We start from the raw sequence: 8,076 nt of genomic DNA, 5'->3' as shown, positions 1-8,076 counted from the left end.
TTGGAGTTGCAGCTAGCAAGAGATGTTAAGAGTAACAAGAAGGGTTTTTTCAGGTATGTTAGCAACAAGAAGAAAGTCAAGGAAAGTGTGGGCCCCTTACTGAATGGGGGAGGCAACCTAGTGACAGAGGATGTGGAAAAAGCTAATGTACTCAATGCTTATTTTGCCTCTGTCTTCACGAACAAGACTACTGTACTGGGCAGCCCAGCATGGGGAGGAGGTGACCAGCCCTCTGTGGAGAAAGAAGTGGTTCAGGACTATTTAGAAAAGCTGGATGAGCACAAGTCCATGGGGCCAGATGCGCTACATCCGAGGGTGCTAAAGGAGTTGGAGGATGTGATTGCAGAGCCATTGGCCATTATCTTTGAAAACTCATGGCGATTGGGGAAGGTCCCAGATGACTGGAAAAAGGCTAATGTAGTGCCCATCTTTAAAAAAGGGAAGAAGGAGGATCCAGGGAACTACAGGCCAGTCAGCCTCACCTCGGTCCCTGGAAAAATCATGGAGCAGGTCCTCAAGGAATCAATTCTGAAGCACTTAGAGGAGAGGAAAGTGATCAGGAACAGTCAGCATGGATTCACCAAGGGCAAGTCATGCCTGACTAACCTAATTGCCTTCTATGAGGAGATAACTGGGTCTGTGGATGAGGGGAAAGCAGTGGATGTTTTATTCCTTGACTTTAGCAAAGCTTTTGATACAGTCTCCCACAGTATTCTTGCCAGCAAGTTAAAGAAGTATGGGCTGGATGAATGGACTATAAGATGGATAGAAAGCTGGCTAGATCGTCGGGCTCAACGGGTAGTGATCAATGGCTCCGTGTCTAGTTGGCAGCCGGTATGAAGCGGAGTGCCCCAAGGGTCGGTCCTGGGGCCGGTTTTGTTCAATATCTTCATTAATGATCTGGAGGATGGCGTGGACTGCACTCTCAGCAAGTTTGCAGCTGACACTCAACTGGGAGGAGTGGTAGATACGCTGGAGGGTAGGGATCGGATACAGAGGGACCTAAACAAATTAGAGGATTGGGCCAAAAAAAACCTGATGAGGTTCAACAAGGACAAGTGCAGAGTCCTGCACTTAGGACGGAAGAATCCCATGCACTGCTACAGACTAAGGACTGAGTGGCTAGGCAGCAGTTCTGCAGAAAAGGACCTAGGGGTCACAGTGGACGAGAAGCTGGATATGAGTCGACAGTGTGCCCTTGTTGCCAAGAAAGCTAATGTCATTTTGGGCGGTATAACTAGGGGCATTGCCAGCAGATCAAGGGATGTGATCATTCCCCTCTATTAAGCATTGGTGAGGCCTCATCTGGAGTACTGTGTCCAGTTTTTGGCCCCACACTACAAGAAGGATGTGGAAAAATTGGAAAGAGTCCAGCGGAGGGCAACAAAAATGATTAGGGGGCTGGAGCACATGACTTATGAGGAGAGGCTGAGGGAACTGGGATTGTTTAGTCTGCAGAAGAGAAGAATGAGGGAGGGTTTGATAGCTGCTTTCAACTACCTGAGGGGGGGTTCCAAAGAGGATGGAGCACGGCTGTTCTCAGTGGTGGCAAATGACAGAACAAGGAGTAATCGTCTCAAGTTGCAGTGGGGGAGGTTTAGGCTGGATATTAGGAAAAACTTTTCACTAGGAGGGTGGTGAAGCACTAGAATGGGTTACCTAGGGAGATGGTGGAATCTCCTTCCTTAGAGGTTTTTAAGGTCAGTCTTGACAAAGCCCTGGCTGGGATGATTTAGTTGGGAATTGGTCCTGCTTTGAGCAAGGGGTTGGACTAGATGACCTCCTGAGGTCCCTTCCAACCCTGATATTCTATGAAAGTCTTTTTTTAAGGGTAGGTCTGTTCCTGGGCTGGGAGTGACAGAAATTTCACTTGGGCTGGGGCTGAATTTCCTTCAGGCTTCCCTGGAACAGCATTTCAAGTACCATTATTTTCCCAGCATTCTCCTTCTGGATTGGCTCACTGTGGCTGCTTGAATTGGCTTCTCTGTTTGCTGCACGAGAGAGGCAGTCTGAACATGTTGCTCCAGCAATGGAGACTAGCTCCTGCTCTTCACTGGTTCAGCTGGTTTGTGTAGATTTCATAAAAGCAGAAGAATTTTTCGTGTGACTTTACTATGATCACTGACAGATCTCCTCAGAGAGAGGCAGGCTTCTATTAAATGCACAAGGCATCTTCCATCCCTGGGCATGCCAGGGCCCCAGTGCATGAGGTGTCTGTCTCTGAGGAGCTGCACAGAGGCCATTATGCCCTGCTGGCACATGCTGCTCCCTGAACACACACAGCAGGGCTGGTTTCAGAACGGTTCCATGGGGCAGTATGAGTCCAATGCCCAAGTAAAGCCAGCCAATTGCCCACCTGTCCTTTGGGAGCAGCTCCTGCACAGCAGCCGCAAATGCCAGCTGCCAGGGGCTGGGTGGGGTGCCCAGGGCCAGTGCTACCATTTAGGCAAACTAGGCGGTTGCCTAGGGCGCCAAGATTTGGGGGTGCCAAAAAGCGGTGCCCCCAATTTTTTTTTACAGCGTTCCTACGCCCCCTCCCCGAGCGCGCGGTCGCCACTCCACTTCTCCCGCCTCCCAGGTTGCAGCGCCAATCAGCTGTTTGGCACCGCAAGCCTGGGAGGGGAGGAGAATTAGAGCAGGGGCGGCGTGCTTGGGGAGGAGGCGGAGCAGAGGTGAGCTGGGGTGGGTAGCTGCCGCACGGCTCCCTGGGGGGGAGACTGCCGCGGGGGGGAGGGGTGCCTCAGGGCGGAGGGGGGGGGGCAGGGAGCTGCTGCAGGGCTGGGGCAGGGCGCAAGGTGGAAGTTTCACCTAGGGCGTCGGGGTGCCACAGGGTTGTGGTGGATGTGGGCTGCTCTGCATGGCAGGGGGCGGGGGGCTCGGTAAGGTTCTGAGCTGGGGTGACAACAGCAGAAAACTACGAAGGAGCAAATTCACCCAGGTGGGACTAAATTGACCAAAACCTGCAGTGTCCTTAGACCAGGGCAGCATCGCCCCCTAGCGGCTGATAGAGGCCTGTCACTGGGACTCATAGAGTCAATCCACCTCGCAATCAGAATGTGACTTCAATATTTGTAGATGTACCCACCTGAGCAAGCTTTTATCTAACTAAAGCTGTGACAGCACAGGCTGTGCAACACCCCCACCCGACACCGTTTTTGTGCTTGGGCCACTAGCCTGCACTACCCCAGTTTCACTGTTATTACCATTCAACCTAGCTCGACCTTGGTGTTGTTTGAAGTTCTCTTAGGGATTCTGTTTCCTGTTTTTCATATGTCAGCAATTAGTACAGTTCGTTGATAGACCAGCTGACAGGAAAAAGCTATACTCTTGTTCCTCTGCTCTCACTGTTTTGCCAACTCTCTTAGTCTCTATCCTGTCTATGCTTCACCAGTGCCCGCTTTCCATGGCCTATAAAAGCACACTTGATCCATGGTCCCTCACCCTCTCATCACCCAATTAGCAGCTTTTGTCATATGTCCTTCACAGTGTGCAAAATAATACACATGTGAAATGAAATATACAAAATGACACACTTACGCTTTTGAAACCTGCACAAATTGAAATACGTGTAAACTCATATGTGCAAAGTGAAACCCATTTGAAAAGGACATACAGATGCCTGTGCAAAAGTACATGTATGTGTGTTTACAATGACATGCAAACTGCCCTGAATGTGCAAACAGTGTGTTCCCAGCTGGATCTGGCCAAAAAACTCAGACTGGGTGGATACTGGTGTCCTGGGCAGGACAGCATCCATACCACTGCCAGCCCCTGAACCAGCCCCAACCCTGCCAGGGCAAGTTACCCTGGTTCCTTCCCCAGCAAGGACAGAACAAAATTTCAGGTAGGCTGTTAGCAGTAAGATATGTTTTCCCCTGCTAATGCTTACCATTATAGGCTCAAATCCCCATGCAGGGGGAGTGAAAACAGTGGTACCTTTAAATTTTGCAGGAAACAGCTCCAGGCAAACAAACAAATTCAATTTCATGATGCTTTGAGCCCAGGTCAGGTTCCACAGTGGTGTGGAAGAGTGGGTTTGGCTTGGGCTTGGGAAGGCATGTGTTCTGTTCATTGTCACTACTGGTGTAATTGCATTGCTTTTCCAGTTCGATTATAATTTGCATTGTATTATATTTTAGATTGCAATTTACATTGCATTGCAATTAGAATTGCAACTAGTAATGCTAATTTTCACTGATACTTGTGTTGCAAGACGAATTGTATTGCAACTTATGTTGTATCAACTATTACATTACATCATGTCTTGTCATTTACTCTGCAATTTGAATTGCATGGCAACTTGAATTCCAACCTTCATCGAATTGTAATTTTTACTGAAAATTATATTGCAACTTGTATTGCATGGAAATTTACATTGGATCTTCTATTGCATTTCAACTTAATTGTAACTTGCATTGCATTGCAACTTGCATAGCACTTGTGGCACCTTCATAGAATCATAGAATATCAGGGTTGGAAGGGACCTCAAGAGGTCATCTAGTCCAACCCCCTGCTCAAAGCAGGACCAATTCCCAACTAAATCATCCCAGCCAGGGCTTTGTCAAGCCGGGCCTTAAAAACCTCCAAGGAAGGAGACTCCACCACCTCCCTAGGTAACGCATTCCAGTGCTTCACCACCCTCCTAGTGAAATAGTGTTTCCTAATATCCAACCTGGACCTCCCCCACTGCAACTTGAGACCATTGCTCCTTGTTCTGTCATCTGCCACCACTGAGAACAGCCGAGCTCCATCCTCTTTGGAACCCCCCTTCAGGTAGTTGAAGGCTGCTATCAAATCCCCCCTCATTCTTCTCTTCTGGAGACTAAACAATCCCAGTTCCCTCAGCCTCTCCTCATAAGTCATGTGCTCCAGACCCCTAATCATTTTTGTTGCCCTCCGCTGGACTCTTTCCAATTTTTCCACATCCTTCTTGTAGTGTGGGGCCCAAAACTGGACACAGTATTCCAGATGAGGCCTCACCAATGTCGAATAAAGGGGAACGATCACGTCCCTTGATCTGCTGGCAATGCCCCTACTTATACAGCCCAAAAGGCCGTTAGCCTTCTTGGCAACAAGAGCACACTGTTGACTCATATCCAGCTTCTCATCCACTGTGACCCCTAGGTCCTTTTCTGCAGAACTGCTACCTAGCCATTCGGTCCCTAGTCTGTAGCAGTGCATGGGATTCTTCTGTCCTAAGTGCAGGACTCTGCACTTATCCTTGTTGAACCTCATCAGGTTTTTTTTGGCCCAACCCTCTAATTTGTCTAGGTCCCTCTGTATCCGATCCCTACCCTCTAGTGTATCTACCACGCCTCCTAGTTTAGTGTCATCTGCAAACTTGCTGAGAGTGCAGTCCACACCATCCTCCAGATCATTAATAAAGATATTAAACAAAACCGGCCCCAGGACCGACCCTTGGGGCACTCCGCTTGAAACTGGCTGCCAACTAGACATGGAGCCATTGATCACTACCCGTTGAGCCCGACGATCTAGCCAGCTTTCTATCCACCTTACAGTCCATTCATCCAGCCCATACTTCTTTAACTTGGCGGCAAGAATACTGTGGGAGACTGTATCAAAAGCTTTGCTAAAGTCAAGGAATAACACATCCACTGCTTTCCCCTCATCCACAGAGCCAGTTATCTCATCATAGAAGGCAATTAGGTTAGTCAGGCACGACTTGACCTTGGTGAATCCATGCTGACTGTTCCTGATCACTTTCCTCTCCTCTAAGTGTTTCCTAATTGATTCCTTGAGGACCTGTTCCATGATTTTTCCAGGGACTGAGGTGAGGCTGACTGGCCTGTAGTTCCCCGGATCCTCCTTCTTCCCTTTTTTAAAGATGGGCACTACATTAGCCTTTTTCCAGTCATCTGGGACCTCCCCCGATCGCCATGAGTTTTCAAAAATAATGGCTAATGGCTCTGCAATCTCATCCGCCAACTCCTTTAGCACCCTCGGATGCAGCGCATCCAGCCCCATGGACTTGTGCACATCCAGTTTTTCTAAATAGTCCCGAACCACTTCTTTCTCCACATAGGGCTGGTCACCTTCTCCCATATTGTGCTGCCCAGTGCAGCAGTCTGGGAGCTGACCTTGTTCGTGAAGACAGAGGCAAAAAAAGCATTGAGTACATTAGCTTTTTCCACATCCTCGGTCACTAGGTTGCCTCCCTCATTCAGTAAGGGGCCCACACTTTCCTTGACTTTCTTCTTGTTGCTAACATACCTGAAGAAACCCTTCTTGTTACTCTTAACATCTCTTGCTAGCTGCAACTCCAAGTGTGATTTGGCCTTCCTGATTTCATTCCTGCATGCCTGAGCAATAGTTTTATACTCCTCCCTGGTCATTTGTCCAATCTTCCACTTCTTGTAAGCTTCTTTTTTGCGTTTAAGATCAGCAAGGATTTCACTGTTTAGCCAAGCTGGTCGCCTGCCATATTTACTATTCTTTCTACACATCCGGATGGTTTGTTCCTGCAACCGCAATAAGGATTCTTTAAAATACAGCCAGCTCTCCTGGACCCCTTTGCCCTTCATGTTATTCTCCCAGGGGATCCTGCCCATCTGTTCCCTGAGGGAGTCAAAGTCTGCTTTTCTGAAGTCCAGGGTCCGTATTCTGCTGCTCTCCTTTCTTCCTTGTGTCAGGATCCTGAACTCGACCATCTCATGGTCACTGCCTCCCAGGTTCTCATCCACTTTTGCTTCCCCTACTAATTCTTCCCTGTTTGTGAGCAGCAGGTCAAGAAAAGCTCTGCCCCAGGCTTCTTGCATTTGTGTATAGGCACTTAAGATAACTCATTGATCGTCCCTCTTTCTCAGCATGAGACAGGAGTCCTCCCCTCTTGCGCTCTCCTGCTTGTGCTTCCTCCCAGGATCCCATTTCCCCACTTACCTCAGGGCTTTGGTCTCCTTCCCCCGGTGAACCTAGTTTAAAGCCCTCCTCACTAGGTTAGCCAGCCTGCTGGCGAAGATGCTCTTCCCTCTCTTCGTTAGGTGGAGCCCGTCTCTGCCTAGCACTCCTCCTTCTTGGAACACCATCCCATGGTCGAAGAATCCAAAGCCTTCTCTCCGACACCACCTGCGTAGCCATTCATTGACTTCCACGATTCGACGGTCTCTACCCAGGCCTTTTCCTTGCACAGGGAGGATGGATGAGAACACCACTTGCGCCTCAAACTCCTTTATCCTTCTTCCCAGAGCCACGTAGTCTGCAGTGATCCGCTCAAGGTCATTCTTGGCAGTATCATTGGTGCCCACGTGGAGAAGCAGGAAGGGGTAGCGATCCGAGGGCTTGATGAGTCTCGGCAGTCTCTCCGTCACATCGTGTATCCTAGCTCCTGGCAAGCAGCAGACCTCTCGGTTTTCCCGGTCGGGGCGGCAGATAGATGACTCAGTCCCCCTGAGGAGGGAGTCCCCGACCACCACCACCCTCCTCCTCCTCTTGGGAGTGGTGGTCGTGGAACCCCCATCCCTAGGACAGTGCATCTTTTGCCTTCCAATCGGTGGAGTCTCCTTCTGCTCCCTTCCCTCAGATGGGTCATCTAGTCCACTCTCCGCATTAGTACCTGTGGAGAGAACATGGAAACGATTGCTCACCTGTATCTCCATTGCTGGTGCATGGACGCTCCTCTTCCTCCTTCTGGAGGTCACATGCTGCCAAACCTCTTCACAATCCTCCTGTCCCTGCTGCGCCTGCTCTGAATCTTCAGAACATTGTGGCCGTAGAAGCATCTCCTGACGTCTGTCCAGGAAATCTTCATTTTCCCTTATGCAACGCAGTGTTGATACTCGTTTCTCCAGCCCTCGAACCTTCTCTTCCAATATGGAGACCAGCTTGCACTTTGTACAGACAAAGTCGCTTCTGTCCTGTGGAAGAAAGACAAACATGGCACAACCTGTGCAGGTTACAACAGCTGATCGCTCACCTTCCATATCCCTGTCCTCTTAAGAGCTTCCTCGGCTGTTGCAGGAAGTACTCAGAGAAACCTGCAGATGGAAGCCTCAGTGAGCTCTCTCCAGGCGAACTCCCAGGCAAACTCCCTCTGTTAGCCTCTGCTGTTCGCCGCTCAGC

Source organism: Terrapene carolina, unplaced genomic scaffold (assembly GCF_002925995.2).
Source record: "Terrapene carolina triunguis isolate 2854851 unplaced genomic scaffold, T_m_triunguis-2.0 Scaffold210, whole genome shotgun sequence".
Taxonomy (NCBI): Eukaryota; Metazoa; Chordata; order Testudines; family Emydidae; genus Terrapene; species Terrapene triunguis.
This window is presented reverse-complemented; position numbering follows the sequence as displayed.